General features: G+C 40.3%; 1 protein-coding gene across 2 annotated transcripts in view; it reads right to left on the bottom strand.

The window, feature by feature from the left end:
- Positions 1–2,841: 2,841 nt before the first annotated feature.
- Positions 2,842–18,929, bottom strand: part of LOC137333082 (forkhead box protein O1-like) — a 40,304-nt gene continuing 24,216 nt past the window's right edge. Inside the window, exon 3 of one of the 2 annotated variants that reach the window (XM_067997200.1) lies at positions 2,842–9,978. The gene's annotated coding sequence lies outside the window, so the exon portion shown is untranslated. The remainder of the gene's footprint in view (positions 9,979–18,929) is intronic. The other variant, XM_067997199.1, reaches the window with a different exon arrangement.

Here is an 18,929-nt window from a genome sequence, read left to right as displayed (position 1 = left end):
TTCTATCCTAAGGTGCCAATATAAGTTTCATTTCAGCCTTTCATAGCAGAGCATAGAATCTTCCTTTTTTCCTAAAATGTACCATTAAAAACTGCAGTTGATACTTCCTTCCCCCCCTCCCCCCACCTTAAAGTTTTCCATTAAAGCTCCATAAATGGCCACATGATTTTTTTTTAACCTTGCACGATACATTGATTCTTCAAACATTATTGTTCATATAATGACTGTTTAACATCTTATGGATGAGATGTTGGCCCAGAATTTGCTGTAGCGTTCAATGAACAGCACCTGCCATTAGTTAGACTTGCCCTTGCCTGTTTAATTTCTATGCGATTTTGTGTTGCAAGTTACTGGACATGGGAGATGGAAACTGCACGGCACCCTCTACAGCAAGCAATTAGGAAGGCAATGCAAGGGAGTTGGAGTACAAGAGTAAGCAAGTCTTGCTGCAATTGTAGAGGGCTTTGGTGAGACCACACCTGGAAGACTGTACAGTTTTGGTCTCCTTACCTAAGGAAGGATATACTTGCCTTAGAGGCAGTGCCACAAAGGTTCACTAGATTCCTGGGATGAGAGGGTTGTTCTATGAGGAGAGATTGAGTAGAATGGACCTATACTGTCTGAAGTTTAGACGAATGAGAGGTGATCACATTGAAACATAAGATTCTGCGAGGGCTTGACAGGGTAGATGCTGAGAGGCTGTTACCCCTGGCTGGAGAGACTAGAACTAGAGGGCATAGTCTCAGGATAAGGGGTTGGCCATTTAGGACTGAGATGGGAGAAATTTCTTCACTGAGGATTGTGAATCTTTGGAATTCTCTTCCCCAGAGGGCTGTGGATGCTTAGTCGTTGAGTATATTCAAGGCTGAGAGCGATAGATTTTTGGACACCAAAGGAATCAAGGGATGGGGGAAAATCGGGTGGGAAAGTGGAGTTGAGGTCGAAGATCAGCCACGATCTTAATGAATGGTGGAGCAGGCTCGTGGGGCCGTATGGCCTACTCCTGCTCCTACTAATGTTCTACAGGGCATCTGAACAAACAGGGCAAGCAACTGTGTATCTCCTTAGCCAATCAGATTGAAGGATTGGTAAATGAACAGCGCAGTCTGAACAAGGAAGTGCAAGTTAGAATAGTGAATTCAATGGCAAATGAGATATAGAAAGAGAAAGAGGGAAAGATTGGATTGGGAAGAGAGAAAAAGACAGAAAAAATCATTTTTAATTTAATTTTAAAAAAAATCTCCAACAATTAAAACCTGAAGGAATGAGACTCCATACTTATAATAGTTAATTTTCAGTGCCAGAGGTTGTTTGGCAATAATTAACAATTATCACACTGTTAAAAAGGGTACTTAGACCAAAATGAACAAGCCCTAACTTTGTGTGGCGAGTTTAGTTCCTATCTACCATGCAAGTACAGGAATGTCATGCTGTTCAATGCATTAGGTCAACAGAATTGTTCATCATCTGTTAAAATACATTTCTCCACAGGCATTTTTCTTCATTTTCACACCATGCCATTCTGGATGGACAGGTGACCTGCTCCTAAGATCACTATCTGCCCCATTTTATAATGGCATGAGAATAGCAACCCCTAGCACCATTATGATGTGAATATACTAACTTGCTGGCTCAGTAGATCACTTAGCTTATTTAAAAATTAATGTTTCCAAATGCAAGTCAATCAGCGAGTGACTGAGCCACAAAGGTCCCAGGTTAAATCTCAAGTCTATATTGCGTTTGCTGATCTCAGCCAGGGTAGTGGTAGGAGTGTTATAATTGGACTCCAAGTAAAATCAGCTCTGGGTAAGGAGGAAAATCAGTCAGGGCTCCCATTCCTGTTTGCTATCCAGCTACCCCTGCTGGATGTCATGTAAAGGCAGATTAAGCTCAGCTGTGATGCTCCCACAGTCGAACAATGTACAAAAACTCACTGTCATGAAGAATTACCATTTGACAAGGTACTGGAATGCACTCACACCAGTGGGACCATACTAAAGTGAGGAGTCAATGTCTTCAGGAGAGAAAGAGACAGAAAAGTCTGAGAATGAAAACTTGATTTTTAAAAAAAATCTATGGTCAAGCATAATACTCTATTGAATACAAAATGTTGCTGGGATTCAAAAAAATATTTAAATCAATCACAAAATGCATTTTAAGTCTACCATAAAACTGAAAGGACTAAACAGTGTTTTGATAACCTGCCCCTCAACACATCAACTTGAAAAATATTAGTACCCAGCTTTATACACATGGATGATATTAGAATCAACATGTGGAAATAGTATCACAAGTTACACAATTATAATTAGTGATTTTTTTTTTAAATCACTTCACACACTATGATCTCAGTAGTTTCTTCATGACATCATAAAGCAGCTTAAATGTCTTCAATGTTTAAAATACCAAAACAATCAGGTTAACACTTTTAAAAATGCATTCATATAAACATTCTAAATGTACTATTGGTATGGATTTTTCAATAGGCAAGTGTGCAATAAACTGTAAGTCACTATTAATTACATATACCACTCACTCATCAAGTATTACAATTAACCATATTTGATTTCAACAAATGAGAATGTGCAAGATCAACCACCACAAATCTGTTCAAAACATAAGTATTATTACACATACTGCAATTACAAATGTGGTTTCACTGGGCAGGGAGTCAGGAGATTGTAATGAGGTGTTGAATTTATAAAGGGTGCCTATAACCTGGATTATCAGTGACTTGGAATGTCCCTGCAATTCACTGCAAATTATGTTCCAATGAACTTGCAGTAACAATGTCACAAAAGAGTGCTGTCTCTCTCAACAACATTGGATGTTATCCTGTAATTTTGGAATACTCAAATATTTATTTACAACTTCAAATTTCACATATCCAACCCATTACACCAAGAAGTGGTAGACACATGTTGGCCTCAATTGATTCCTACCACAAGATTCTGATATAAGTCACTATCTGGACAATTCCTCTTGAGGGATTTGGAATGGGGCTGAGAGGACCACAAGGTCTCCTACCTATCATTTTGAATGGAGAAGGATGTATGCTTGTGGGGGTTACTAAAAGACAAGAAATAAAGTTATGGGAGAGAAGCAAATAGTCTGAACTACACAAAACAGATAACAGAGTCTTAACTACAGGTTGTAACCTAATCTAAGGCTTAGATGTTCCTTGAAAACTGAGCTTTGTGCTCATGGTTTAAGAGTACAAGAAGTTTTCAAATCATGTTAGCCTTCTAAATTCACAGCCAGTTGTCATTATATTGTTCAAATATCTTGGTAGATTAAAAGTTCATTTATATCTGCATGCATGATAATAACTTCCATCAGCTAGCCCCATATCAAAAATGGTTACAATGAACATTCTACCAATATTGTCAAAATGATGGACAGAGGTGATTTAAGCAGTGTAGTACCAATTGTTGAAATTGGTTTCAGGCTTAAAGTGCCAGCTTTAAACACAAGATGTAACTCCTGAGCGGCCAAAATTAGATCTGCTGTAGAACTTTTTAAACTGTGCTTTAATACTAATTCTCTCAGCCAGCAGGACTCAATAACCAATGCACTACAGGAGGATCAGTATTTATCAGAACTTTACAAGTAAAAGAAAAACTGCAGACACAACTCTGTTACATAATTTATCAATACATAATTTTAATTTTACTTATTATCCTTGAAAGTGACTGTTGATGCTACCGTAAAGAGAGCCATTAGGTGGTGTATGGGAGTGACCCAGGGTGACTTCCTCCCTCCCTGTGTCTAAATGCCCAACTGCTAATGACCTCACGTCCACTGCAGAATGGCTGGGATCACAAACCTTTACTGTGATAAGTTACAGCCATGAAACTTCATCCTACCAATCTATGGTGCAATGCGCTCAAGTTCCTTAAAATCATAGCCCTGTTGATATATTTGTTCCCTTCCCTCCCTCTTCTGAAGGCACTACTCCCCTAATTTTGGCTGCTCGGGAGTTGCATCATGTGTTTAGTGCCTTAAGCCTGAAACCAGTTTCACTCACTGACTCACCATGAGTAATAATGCCATGAGCACCAGCCACCCTTTAGTATCTCACTCAAGTGAGTGCAGAATGTTTATTTTACAGAAACAATTTAGTATATTATGGAAATATCTTGTATAGTACTGAGAGATGCAGTTAGCTATGATTAACTTCAATACCCTGGTTAGGACAAGGAGAGGGGAGAGAAAAAAAAGGGGAAAAAACAGCCAAGGTTGATGCTTGTGCTCTGTATGGACATTAAGCACTGTCTAGGCTCACACATGAGGAATGGGCATTTGAATGAAGTGCCAGAAGGTTGCCCCTGACTGTGGAACTTTATCTCAACAAGAGTCAGTCTTCAGGTCAGGAGCGAAGAAAATCAGAGAAGGGGATGAGGAAGTAAAACTAGTAACTCAAAGATTTGTAGGTTTTATTTTTGAAACAATATTTGGAGGCGAGGGGTTGGGGGGGGGGGAAGGAAAGAGAGAGAGGGTGAAGACCCAATGGTGAGTCTTACCAATGGGTCCATAGAACAGCTAAGGTTGGTGCTGACCATTGCACAGGTAGTACATTTAAAAACAAAACCACATGAAGTTTGTGAAGTGGCCTTCATGAAATATTTCTTACAGATGACATCATATATGGTATATAAACACATCACACTTGCATAAAATATATTTTAATGTTACAAACCCCGTGTACCAAAGTAGTACCACATGGAACATTTGCATGAATGTTTTACAGGTACAGAATACTCTTAAAAATGCATAATTTAAAAAAAAAACTGCAGAGATAATTATGCACTGAAGGATTTTATGTAGAGCTCTGCAAACGCCATCAACCAATATACTTGCAAAAGGCAGACCTCAGAGAACCTGCTGGTTATTCAACAATTTAACAAGTAAAGGAAAATGTTATTGTAAAGATACACTTCATTGTAGAAAATCAAACATTTTACATTAACAGATTATAAAACACATACTCTTAACAAATTGCAAACTGTGTGGTTCCTTTCTATTTCTTTACTTTTGTCCTCCCTCACCCATGCGTTCTCCCCCAGCTGGGAGGGCAGGATTGCGAAGCGTCACTTGCATGCCACATCTCACCAAAAGATGAAGTTATGGTAAACTGCGTGAACCATCCTTAGAGGAAGGCTCTCTTTTCCATACTCACCACAGGGGGAACTTTCTATGCAAGAGTCCCACTAACATTATTCTGTTTACAACATAAAATATGGGGGCAAGAGGGCACCAATACACACCAGTAACTGTACATATGTGTCTCTCTATAATACATAGGATTATACAGCAACTGTTTAATGGCTCTTTTAGAACTAATAAAAGAGGCTTTTGGGGTTTCAGGATAGCACCAGTGGTAGGACTTACCTACATGCTGCATGTAGCTTCCTACCCTCCCCTATGTAAAAATACAATTTTAATCCCTTCTAAGCTTCTCCTCTTTCTGCCCCAACCCTCAATGTACCTTCTATAGCCAAAGAAAAATACAACTTGCTTCCAAGCATCTGTCGATGGCATAATGCTAGATGTGCAAAAGCAACCTAGATGTCTGTCAGCTTCCAATAGTCTTTCCTCCCCCTCAAAATGGGGAAAACCCACAGCTTTTGCTCAATACCATCCCCAGACCAAAGGCTGAAAACTTGCAGCACAAGGAAATTGTGGGCATGAACCCACATCCTGCAGCACTGTGCAGAGTACCAAATGCACCTTTCTTTCCAAAAGTAACTGAAAATCTGTACCCTTTCAGAACTGTATGCATATACAAATGGGATGGATACCCCAGGGGGAAAAAAAAAACTACGCCTGACTGTTATCTTGCATAATTAACACACAAACAAAAACAAAGTCTACAAAGATCTATGGGAAACATCTACACAACTAATTTTAAATGTTTCATTTAAGATTCAAAACTTATGGATACTTGAAAGATACACACTGAAGCTACAAAACTACCAGTTATTAGATGCAGTACAATTTTATTTACAAGCAAAATCTGAAGCCAACAGCTTAAACCAAAAAGGGACAAAAATGTAGTACTGTCATTTTATGTATTTAAAAAAAAATTGCAATCTGAAAATTAACTTGATCTTTGTAAACAAATGAATCTGGCATACTGCCTCTTCTGCAATATAGTCATATATGATCAATCTAAATAGTAAAAGCAAAACACACTTGCCTTGTGCGTTTCAACACTAGCGTATATTCAGAATCACCCTGAGAGGTAAAGGCAGATTTACGTTGAGCATAATAAGAGAAGAGGTTTTAAAAATATTTGTTCCCAGCAACGAACTGGTTTAGTGTTTACGTGGCACATACACCAGCTATTAACTGTCTCTAATCCCCGATAGAATAGTTTTGTATCAACACAAAAAAAATGTTTTAGGAAATATATTTGAGTGACTGGGAAGTGGGAATCAATAGTGGCATCCACTGAATACTCTTGTGCCTGTTCTCTGGGCAACATAAACCATCACCACCTTAGCACGCCTGGCAGTAGCCTGCAGCACAAAACCATATCAGTCTTTTCCATTCAGAAAATATCCGTGAACTGAGGCTGGTGTGCCACAATGGCTATTATTAAAATGAAGGGAGTGGGATGCTACTGTTTACATCAGCTGCTGGCAAATTCTAATAAAGGGTACGGATTATTTCTAATGCTGGTACTGGCATGCCACAGGATTTCCTCCACAATAAGGCAGGATACCCATTTACTTCAAAGACTGATTTTTTTTTTGTTGGTTTGCCAGGGAAAGGAGATGAATTTTTTTTTTAAAGTTGTAACTCAAGCCTCAAATCATTTCTGGAAGTTACAAAGAGGGGAGGGGAGAGGGAGTCCTAGAATTTCTTTCCGGATCCTTTTTAAAAAAATAATTGCTTATCAATAAGAACTTTAGTGCTGGGGAAAGGAACAATAATCACTTTGAATCCCCAATGCCAACAACAAACACTCCTAGGTCGGGTGCAGAGTAAAGCCTAAATTAAAGTGCCTCATGTTCAGAAGAATAACCCTTACTCCCAAAGGATGATATTCTTTCCCATTTTGCACACCGGACATCCTATGGTCTAAGTGAGCTTCTCAATTTAGTGCTAAATTAGAGGGGTGTTTTGTGCTGTAAGCCTATGCTGGGTAGGAACTGATCAACACTACCCAAAGTAATTCATAAAGAATCTTTACAGCCAAATGATAGAAGTTCATTCCAATAGTCTGGGCTGATGTGAACCCAAACCAGAATGTCAAAAAAACAATGTTGAAAACACTGTACCATCCAGTCCCTTAATTTCTATTGTGGCATTTACACTCATGACATCTAATACACACAATAAATTGCATCTGCTAGTATCAAACAGTTAAATAAATCGTATCAACTTTGGTTTGAATCACATTGTAATTTCATTACTGCTCAATTCAGTTTCATAATTTCACTTGATATATATTTTAATTTTGCATGTACCAAAAGAACTTTAAAAAGGAGTGTGTTTCAACGAAGTAATGAATATAATCCAGAATTCAGGAGGGCGAGAACAGTTAAGTCATCTGAACACAGTCATGTGCCATATAATATATATACTGGCCACAGTACATAAAAATTACCAGTCATTAATAAAGATTATTTCTTGATACAACGTGCAGTGATTAAATCACTAATTCTTAATCCTTCAGTGTGAACATCATCACGCATCAATGACGAGGAGTACACTGGCCTTGTGCAACTGCAGCAAGAACATCCGCCCAGAAACGCAACCCAAAACAGAATAAAATCAATCCCATAAACCTCAGAGTAGATTAGTAAAGAAATACTATGGAGCCCAGCAGTGCCTTCAAGGTAGTGGCCTCATTCCAGTATATGGTCGACAGCTATAAACTGCTCGAGTTTCACCCTTACAGTTTATGAAGTCATCTGGACCCCTCACTGACCTATAATCACTCCTGGGTATCTATTATGTTTTCTGCAACCCACTCCTAGATAGCATACTGTAGATGTTAAACGGTTGTTTAGAATTCAGATAACTGCTCCATGATCTGAACAAATCCATTTGTTCAGTTTATCTCACAGTTTCCTCAATTCAACATGTTTACTTCCTCCTTTACAATTGTTGATGTTAGTGTGACATACATGAAGTTCTTTCCAACTAGTTAATCATCTATCAATTTAGCCTGTAAAAAAGACTTGCATTTAAATAGCATTTTTCACAACCTCAGGACGTCCCAAAGCGCTTTATAGCCAATTAAGTACTTATGAAGTGTAGTCAAGGTTGTAACGTGGGGAAATGCAGCAGTCAATCTATGCTCAGCAAGGTCCCACAAACAGCAATGAGATACATGACCAGGTAATCTGTTTTAGTGATGTAGGTTCAGGGATAAATGTTGACCAGGACACTGGGGAGAACTCCCCATCTCTTCTTCGAATAGTGCCATAAGATCTTTTACATCCACCTGAGAAGGCAGATGGGGCAATGGTTTAACATCTCACATAAAAGACGGCACCTCACATAATGCAGCATTTCCTCATATTGCACTGGAGTGTCAGGCTGGATTATGTGCTCATGCAGAAGCCATGATTTAGGAGAAAACCATTCCAAATTTTAGAGTGAATGGGTTTGGTTATATTTGTGTAACTTTTACAAATAGTTGCCTAAATTTGAAGGAAAGATTCCAAAATTTGTGCACTTTGCCCACAATTTCCCCTAGATTAGGTAGCATTACACTGTCAAACCAGTATCTTCCAAGGGACAACATCCTCCCTCCCTCTCCTTCCAAAAAGTGAACCACAACAGAACAGAATTTCCAAACAGAATTTCCAAATTCACTGAACAGATTAGCTTTAAATTCAATCTGCTAAAATGGAGTGGGGGCAGGGGGGGGGGGGGGGGGGAGAATGGGAAAGATAAATATTTTCACTTGTTAGAATCAAAAGCAGCCCATATAAAGCAGGTAAAATTAAGTCACAACAGTTTTGCATCTCATGGATTTGTTGATTTTAACATGTATGATACTATTTTACAGAAAGGGGTATGACTGTATGCTCTGGATTGGGTTGAATGTCTTGGTAATGCTGAAATAGGCTCTAATGTTCCAGGAGGAACCTAGGATATCTCAGTCTTGCTTTAATACATTGCACATTTCACCCCTCCCCCCTTCCTTATTTACAAGTAGTTCTGGCTTTTCTCAATCTCAATTAGATACAACATGTATGCTGAACACAACCCAAGGTGTCAGGGATGAGGAAGGCGGGGGGGGGGGGGGAGGGGGGGGGGGGAAGGCTAATCCTCAGTCTGCAGGCTTTGTGCTTCGATGTTGTGTTTCACTTCATTTGTGATCTGTCCAACACAACAGCTTCAGCTCAATTCTTCTTATTTCATTCCTGTAATCGTGTGGCTTTATTTGACGTGGTTGAATATTCTCTTGGGAATCCGGTTTGAATGACTTCTTTCCTTGTAGTGTTTTAACACAAGCCCAAAAGGAAAAGCTTTGCTACATATTACTGAATGTGTTTTTTTTAAATCTTAATGTTCTGTGCTTAAAAAAAGTTAAGAATATCACATCTGTTCAACTGTTAGGACCCTATATATTTGCACTCTTATTTTCATAATCTCAGATCACTGCACCAAGAGGAATTATAGCGAAGGGGAGTACATGACAAAAATAAACATCCCCATCAGTGTGTAAAATTCCTTCCGAGAAGTTCTTTGTAATGTAACAAAATAAGTCATTTTTAAATGGACAGCATTGGCACGATGACATTGCGAAATCTCACCAAAAGGACGTTTAGGATCTGTTTCATGCACTCTGGAAATCAGAGCGCGTGCCAGAGAGAAAATGCCTTCCTAGATGAATTAATCGGACACAGCTGAACATTGTGAAACTGGAACAGATACTCAACTCCTGGATCACTTCAAAATAAAACATCAATTTGTGAAGGGAGGAGGTGGACGCAGCTGACAACAGCAAACCTGCTACCAAGAAAAGAACAGTCAGTGCATGGGAATCAAAGATTCTGCTATTCATTTATCTATTTATTTTATGACTCTTTTTCTAATTAAAATTTCACCGAGAGCAACAATGCAGTGTGGGTTTGTCCTTATAATTCCCCACAAAATTAGTTACTAAACTCAGCCATACTGCTGTGGAGAAGCAATCAAGTGAAAGAGAGGCACTTCTCCAGAGAGAGAAAAGGAAAGTAAGAGAAAGATAGAAAGGAATCCAGTGGCAGCCACCTTCTCATAACTGCCTTCTGGATGATATAATATAATGGTATAGTCAAAGGCCTGGGAGCAGGTTCCCTACTCACCCTTTCAAGCACGACTGTACATGGCATACTCAAAGTAGAAAAGTCACCCAGTCCTAATTGGATGCATCCTAGGTTACTGAGGGAAATAAGGGTGGAAATTGCAGAGGCTCTGACCACACAATCTTCCAATCCTCCTTAGATATGGGGATGGTGCTGGAGGACTGGAGGATTGTAAATGTTACACCCCTATTCCAAAAAGGGGAGAGGGATAAACCCGGCAATTACAGGCCAGTCAGCCTAACGTTGGTGGTGAGGAAATGTTTGGAGATAATAATCCAGGACAAAATAAATTGGCAATTAGAAAAGTATGGGCTAATAAATGAAAGTCAGCACGGATTTGTTAAAGGAAAATCATGTTTGACTAACTTGATTGAGTTCCTTGATGAAGTAACGGAGAGGGTTGATGTGTGTTTATGGACTTTCAAAAAGGCATTTGTAAAAGTACCACATAATAGACTTGTTAGCAAAATTAAAGCCCGATGGATTAAAGGGCCAGTGGCAGCGTGGATACAAAATTGGCTAGGGGACAGAAAACAGAGAGTAGTGGTGTTCCCCAGAGGTCAGTATTGGGACCACTGCTTTTTTTGATATACATTAATGACCTGGACTTGGGCATAGAGAGTACAATTTCAAAGTTTGTAAATGACACAAAACTCAGAAATGTAGTAAACAATGTGTAGGATAGTAATAGACTTCAGAAGGACATAGACAGACTGGTGAAAATGACAGACACATGGTAGATGAAATTTAACACAGAGAAGTATGAAGTGATGTATTTTGGTAGGAAGAATGAGGAGAGGCAATATAAACTAAATAATACAACTTTAAAGGGGGTGCAGGAACAGAGACCCCTGGGGTACACATACACAAATCTTTGAAGGTAGCAGAACAAGTTGAGAAGGCTGTTAAAAAAGCATATGGGATCCTGGGTTTTATTAATAGAAACACAGAAAACAAAAGCAAGGAAGTTATGCTCAACCTTTACAAAACACTGGTTAGGCTTCAGCTGGAGTATTCTGGGCACCACACTTTAGGAAGGATATCAAGGCCTTAGATGGGGTGCAGACGAGATTTACTAGAATGGTGCCAGGGATGAGGGACTTCAGTTATGTGGAGAGACTGGAGAAGCTGGGGTTGTTCTCCTTAGAAGAGAGAAGGTTAAAAGGAGATTTGATAGAGGTGTTCAAAATCAAGAACGGTTTTGACAGAGTAAATGAGAAACTGTTTCCAGTGTCAGAGGGGTCAGTAACCAGAGGACACAGATTTAAGGTGATCGGCAAAAAGGCCAGAGACGACATGAGGAAACATTTTTTTTCTTACGCACCGAGTTGTACTGATCTGGAATGCACTACCCAAGGGTGGTGGAAGCAGATTCAATAGTAACTTTCAAAAGGGAATTGGATAAATACTTGAAGGGGAAAAAAAATTACAGAGCTATGGGGAAAGAGCAGGGGAATGGGACTATTTGGATAGGTCTTTCAAAGACCCGGGACGGGCACAATGGGCCAAATGGCCTCCTCCTGTGCTGTACCTACTAATGATACCTGCTGCAAGGAAACCATCACACAAGTTCTACTAGATCTGAACCACACACAATAGTTCCCAGCTGGAAGATGTGGGCACATTGCACCAGTATCCAACACAAATCAGGCTACTGGTTCCATAAAAAGGCATCCAAATTTCTAACAACCTTCTATGGACAAGTGCACTGTATATACATTGGCAAGATCAAGTCCCAAGAATCAATAATGAATTCTCAAACTTCTAGTGATTGTTGTGGTCTTAATAATGACCGTAAAACCTTAATATAAAGCCCAAGAGTGATTACAAGGCCGAAATTTGATAGAAACCCTCCATGTCCTTGCCCCTCCCAAGCTCTGTAACCTCCTCCAGCCCTCTGCATTCCTCCAATTCTGGCCTTTTATGCATCCCCGATTTCCTTCGCCCCTCTACTGGTGGCCACGTCTTCAGCTGTCTAGGCTCTAAGCTCTGGAATTCCCTCTCTAAACCTCTCCACTCCTCCTTTAAGATGCTCCTTAAAACCTCTCTCTTTGACCAAGCTTTTGGTCACTTGTCCTATTATCTCATGTGGCTCAGTGTCAAATTTTGTCTGATAACGCTCCGGTGAAGCACCTTGGGATGTTTTACTATTTTGAAGATGCTATATAAATGCACATTGTGGTTGTAAAAGATGAGAAGAGGTCATGAATAATGACAGCAAAGACTGACATATGGGTTGACACAGCCAACTGATCTCAGTTAGATTACAGCCTATAATTCCCTCCCAGATAGCCATTATTCCATATAAACAATTCATTTTATTAAAATCGCTCCCATTCAAAAAGGTACAAAAGAAATTTATCGTAAAACATTAGGAAATTATAATACTGCATTTATTGGAAAAAAACTAAGACTAATTTCCTGTATTTAAAAGGGCGATCTTGCTTCTTCTGTCCCTCTCCCTCATTTTAGCCATCAACATAGCTGCTTTCATTTGTTTCTCCCCTCATGTCCTTTTCTTTGTGACAAAGTAACATCATATTTGCCGCATGCTATCTCTGCCAAAAATAACTTCCGTTAGAACACTCAAGTTCTCAACTCAGCATCTCGACTAACTGGAGCTGGCTGAGACCAATAGCCCAAGACTCAAACTAACAATCTTGATCACTTAAGAAGTGTATCAAATCCCACTTGCTTCAAAAAAGACTACTTCACTCCTACAATGCATGGTTTCCACCAACCAGTGACAACACTAAAAACAAGTTACATTTATAAATGTAGAAAATATGCCAAGGTGCTTCACTGAGGAAAAACAGATGCTGAACCGAAGGAGAGATTAAGATGGGTGAGCAAAATCTGGATAAAAGAAGTGGATTTTAAAGAAGATCTTAAAGGAGGAAAGGGAAATGGCAACAGAAGGATTTAGGTAGGTAATTTCAGACAGTGGGACCAAGGTAGCTGAAAGCACAGCCACCAATGTTGGGCAAAGGGATAAAGATGCACAAGAGGCTGAAGTCAGAGGAAGGGGCTGGAGGAAGTTAGAGATAGGGGGTGATACCATGGAGGGATTTAAAATACAAGGAAAATAATTTTAAAAGTTTGAGGCATTAGGGGCTGGGAGACAATGTAAGTCAGCAAAGGCAGTGGTGATGGACAAGTGGGACGTGGCATGGGATAGAATTTGGGCAGCAGAATGTTGGATGAACTGAAGTTTACAAAGGGTGGAGGATGGGAGGCCAACCAGGAGAGCATTGGAGTAATTGAATCTGGAGGCAGCAAAGGTATGGGTGAGGATTTTAGTGGCAAATGGGCTTAAGCATTTACTGTTATGGGGTAGAAGTAGGTGATCTTTGAGGTAGAGAGGATATGGGATCAGAACTCAGCTCAGGGTTGAACAGGATGCTGAAATTGTCAACAGTCTAAGATAGTGGCCAGGGAAGGAAATGGAGTCAGTGGCAAGGGTGTGGATGTGCTGAGGGCTGAAGACAATGGCTTTGGTCTTCTCAATGTCTAGCAGTAGGAATTTACATCTAAAAACTAAATGTAGGACAAGCAGTCTGACAGCAGGAAGATGGTGGAGAAATTGTGAGAAATACAGCTGGATGTCATCAGTATACATGTGGAAGCTGACCCCTTGTCTTCGGATGATGTCACCAAAAAGCAGCATGCAGATGAGGAAGAGCAGGGAGGCAAGGATGGATCTTTGGAAACTCCCGAGGTTACGTTGCAAGAGTGGGAAGAGAAGCAATTGCTGGAGATGCTCTGGCTACAAGCAAATAGGCAAGAGTGGAACCAAGTAGGGCAGCCCACTGGAGCTGGGCAACAGAGGAGGGACATTAGAGGAGGATGGTATTGATGACTGTCAAAGGCAGAAGGGGATAATGCACCATGGTCACAGTCATAGTTATAGTTATTTGGGACTTTAAGGTTAGAGTTATTTTGATTCATTCAGAGGAGCGGAAACCTAATTGGAGGGATTCAGTTGCAGGAGAGATGGGCACTGCTCTTGGTGACAAGACGTTCCAGAACCTTGGAGAGAAGGTGGGGACAGTAGTTAGCAAGGGCAGAAGGATCGAGTGTGGGTTTTTCTTTTTTAAAAAGGAGGGGTGATGATTGTAGCTTTGAAAAGATACAAGAACAGTACTTGAGGGGAGGGAATCATTTACAATATTGAATAAAATGAGGACCACAAGGGGAAGTTGGGTGATAAGGAGTTTAGTGAGAATGGAGTCGAACGAGCAGGAGGTAGGCCTTATGGGTGAGTTGAAATTGGGGACGGGGAGGCATGGTGGGAAAGATACAACAGAAACAAGGGTTCAGGATTAGGTTCAGGATGGAACTGGAGAAAGGCTTGGCTTCGTGGGCATGGGGAAGGGGGGTAACAGCAGGAGCAGCTAAACAGATGGTCTCTATTTTTGAGAAGAAGAAACGCATGAGCTTCTTGCACTGATTAATGATGAGGGTAGAGGAACAAGGGAAAGGGATTTAAGGGGGTGTTGATAGCACAAAGAGAGTCTGGGGTTATCTTTGCTCTCCTGGATGATCCTAGAATAGTGGGCTTCTGATCCCATATCCTCTCTACCTCAAAAGATCACCTACTTCTACCCCATAACAGTAAACGCTTAAGCCCATTTGCCACTATAATCCTCACCCATACCTTTGCCACCTCCAGATTCAATTACTCCAATGCTCTCTTGGTTGGCCTCCCATCCTCCACCCTGTGTAAACTTCAGTTCATCCAACATTCTGCTGCCCAAATTCTATCCCATGCCACGTCCCATTTGTCCATCACCACTGCCTTTGCTGACTTACATTGTCTCCCAGCCCCTAAATGCCTCAAACTTTTAAAATTATTTTTCTTGTATTTTAAATCCCTCCATGGTATCACTCCCTAGCTCTAACTTCCTCCAGCCCCTTCCTCTGACTTCTTTGTCATCTTTGGCAGTGGACTGCAAAGTCCAATATAGCTTGATGCGGTCAAGCCAGATCTGGCAATGGATGGCTAAACCAGTTGTGTCAAACATGCTCAAGTTTGCACCCCTTGGACTCTAAACGATGGTGGGGACCAGGGGAATGACTGCAATGGGAGATAGTGAAGATTTTATTGGGGACAAGGACATCAAAGATGGAGATGAGGGAGTGGTTGAGCAAAAACAACTGCAGAGGTATCATGGCAAATAGAGGGCCAAAGTAGGCAGTTTGGAGTCTGAGTGCACAGCTGTAAGCAACTTGGGGGTAGAGATGCAGAAGGAAATGAGGTTGAAAGAGGGTATGGGGATGTGGGTGGTGAGTGATACAAATTCTTCCCTGCCTCTTAGTCAGCTAAAGGAACAGCATTTAAAAATCAAAACAGAATAAAATGAATTTTTTAAGCATTAACGATTTTATTTGAGCCAATTCCAATTTGTTGGGAGTAACCACAGCAATTTTTCCTTACATGACAATTCAAAAAACCCCAATACGATGGAGGCCATTTTCTGAGCTGGCAGGAACAAAGACACTGGATTCATATGCAAATTGTGCCCAATCCAAAACCTATTTACACACTGAATTAGTATAGGTGGTCAGGTTCAGTGACAAATATTGGAAATCGATTATGCCCAGCCCACAATTTGCGGGTAGCCAGCAGACCTGAATCAGGAGTAATCCTATTTGCCTAGTACTATTAATGACAGCAACAGTGGTATAAAAATTAGAGATCATTTCTTAAAATTTTCCATCCAAATTTAAAACCAAAAAGTAGGACTTTGGATAAACTTTCAACATCTGTGCTGACCTGTTACAATATTAACTAGAAACACAAATTTGGACTTGTCCACATTTGCATCGAAGTAGATTTTGAAGTCAGTTTTCTAATTTTGGTTCAAAAAAAAGATACAAAGGGCACCTGCTGTTGGCTTTTCTAGTAGCTGCACTGCTCAGTTGCACTAAACCAGAGTCAGGAAGATCTCAGGTTCAACTGAAGTTTGTTCTACGTAGGCTGACAAGCAGCAGTCAGTGATACTACAAGTGACCTCAGCAACTTTTCTGGGGGAGGGGGCAAAAGAGGAAATAAATGAGGATTCTCACTCCTGATCACTATAGAGTCGTTATGGTTTGATTTGGCTTAGCTGAGACTACACAAGATTGAATAGCCTACAAATTTCATTATCAACCCACAAATGAAGAATGTCCACCAGTGCACTGTATTGAAGGGCAGTTGTCGTAATATGTACAGCACAGGAGGAGGCCATTTGACCCATCGTGCCTGTGCTGGCTCTTTGAAAGAGCTATCCGATTAGTCCTATTCCCCTGTAAATTTTTCCCTTCAAGTATGTATCCAATTCCCTTTTGAAAGTTACTATTGAATCTGCTTCCACCACCCTTTCAGGCAGTGCATTCCAGATCATTACAACTCGCTGTGTAAAAAAAAGTTTCCTCGTGTTGCCTGTGGCACTTTTGCCAATCACCTTAAATCTGTGTCTTCTTACAGACTCTTCTGCCACTGGAACCAGTTTCTCCTTATTTACTCTGTCAAAACCGTTCATGATTTTGAACACCTCTATCAAATCTCCTTTTAATCTTCTCTGTTCTAAGGAGAACAACCCCAGCTTCTCCAGTCGCTTTACATAACTGGAGTCATATAAATTCAGGTATTTGTAAAAAAGAAAAATAATTTCTATGCATGTACTTACTAGTTTTAACAAAACTACTTTCTATTATTGAAAGTGAGTTTTGTAATGTTAATGCATGAAACATCAAAGCAAAACTTGAATGCTTTTCTGTAAAGAGTTTTTTTAAAATTTAAAACATACCTATTTGATGCAATATGACAAAGTCGTCATAGGTTGAGAATATCAAGTTAAAAGAAAGCACTTTGGTCCAAATATAGGTAACTGTCTAGTTCAAATGACTTACAAATCAGAACCACTCATCAAAACCTTTGTTACAGGGCTACTCTCCTCCTGGACTGCAATTAAGCTATTTCTATAGTACGTTCTGTTCATTATGTCTACAACTAAACATTACGCAGAGGCAATCAGCACTGGAATGGCAGTGAAGCATCAACTCATTTCCCTTTCAGTCTGAATGTAGCCTTTTAGAGAAGAGCAGGATTAAAAATGCAGCAATTTTCATTCAGCACAATTATTGAAATAGAACTGCTGAAAATAGGTTCAGTGCTAATAGTTACAATATCTTGAGTCAGCAAAACTGTTTTCAACAGGGGATGTGAAAAGAACAAAAAACCAATTTGAAGCAAAGGGGAATTACAGTGAATGCAGGAACATAGAAATGTACAGGAACAGTGAAGACCATTGCCATCCATCTATGCAGTCCCAGTGCCTGGGGAAAATCGTATCCCACAATACCTGTCGTACACATCCATCAAATCTTTCTCCAGTTTGTTATCTAACTCGCTCTTGATTCAGACCCTGCTGCCTCCCTGGGACAGTCCATTACAGGAAAGAAGAACAGGCACCTTTGGCCACAATCTTTCAATCCTCCTTGGATATGGGAGTGGTGCCAGAAAATTGGAAGGTTGCAAATGTTGCATTTAAGATAGCTGTCAAAAAAGCCTGGGGTGGGGGGGGGGGGGAAAAAAAAGGGGGGCGCGCGAGATGAGGAGAATTTTCTTTTACGCAGTGAGTCGTCATGATCCGGAATGCATTGCCTGAAAGGGTGATGAAAGAAGATTCAGTAGTAACTTTCAAAAGAGTACTGGATATATACTTGAAAAGGAAAAATTTGCAGGGCAATGGGGAAAAAGGAGAGTGGGACTAATTGGCAGCTATTTCCAAGAGCCGGCACAGGCAAAATGGGCCGAACGACCTCCTTCTGTGCTGTATGATTCTATGTTCTATTCTAAAATGGTCACTGGTATTCAGAATAGTATCAAAGTGCACTGCAGCTTGTAAATTGTAAATAAACAAGCAGCAGAAGAGCTATGTGTTCCAGGACCTGCTTCATATCCCTCTCTGCCCTTAATTCTAGTTTAGGAATTTCCCCACTGTGTTGAGAGATTAGCAACAGATCCAAAAATCAAATTATTCTGACCGCTACAGATGGCAGCGTGTAAGGAGAGAAAATGTATACACATGCATCACAAAGCAAAGGGGTAGGAATCTGTAACAGGACAGGTTGCACATGGTTTGTGAAAAGAGTGGGATTGATGGACAGAATGGGCTTTTCTCATTCCATGCTTTATGTACCTTACCTATAACTTCACTTAATGTTTCAAACAAATTTGATTGCCAATTCGGCCAAAATCAGTCCTGTGTTGAAGCATTAACACTTGCAAACTTGAACATTCAAATGGCCAGATCCACCTCAAACCTCGGTCTGAGACAAAGAACAATTTGGAACCCTTGGCAGTAAAATTGTTGTTTTGAGGGCTACACCCATGAATCTCCTACTTACATCAAAAAATGATTTTTAGTGCCTACAGCTGCTTCCGTGCCCATTCATATACCTGACTGCTTGTGCAAGCGCATTATTTGTTTTGTCCTCTTTGTCTCTCAATAGCTTCCGCTGGTCCACATGCAGTAGGCAAGGTGGTTGGGTGCATTGTAAGGCAAGTCAGCTTTATGAACACTGTGATTCATGGCCAAATTAGTCTGGCACAATTTTGGAGGATAA

Source organism: Heptranchias perlo, chromosome 15 (genome assembly GCF_035084215.1).
Source record: "Heptranchias perlo isolate sHepPer1 chromosome 15, sHepPer1.hap1, whole genome shotgun sequence".
Lineage (NCBI taxonomy): Eukaryota > Metazoa > Chordata > Chondrichthyes > Hexanchiformes > Hexanchidae > Heptranchias > Heptranchias perlo.
Note: the sequence above shows the minus strand (reverse complement) of the source record. Positions and strands in the feature narration are given on the sequence as shown.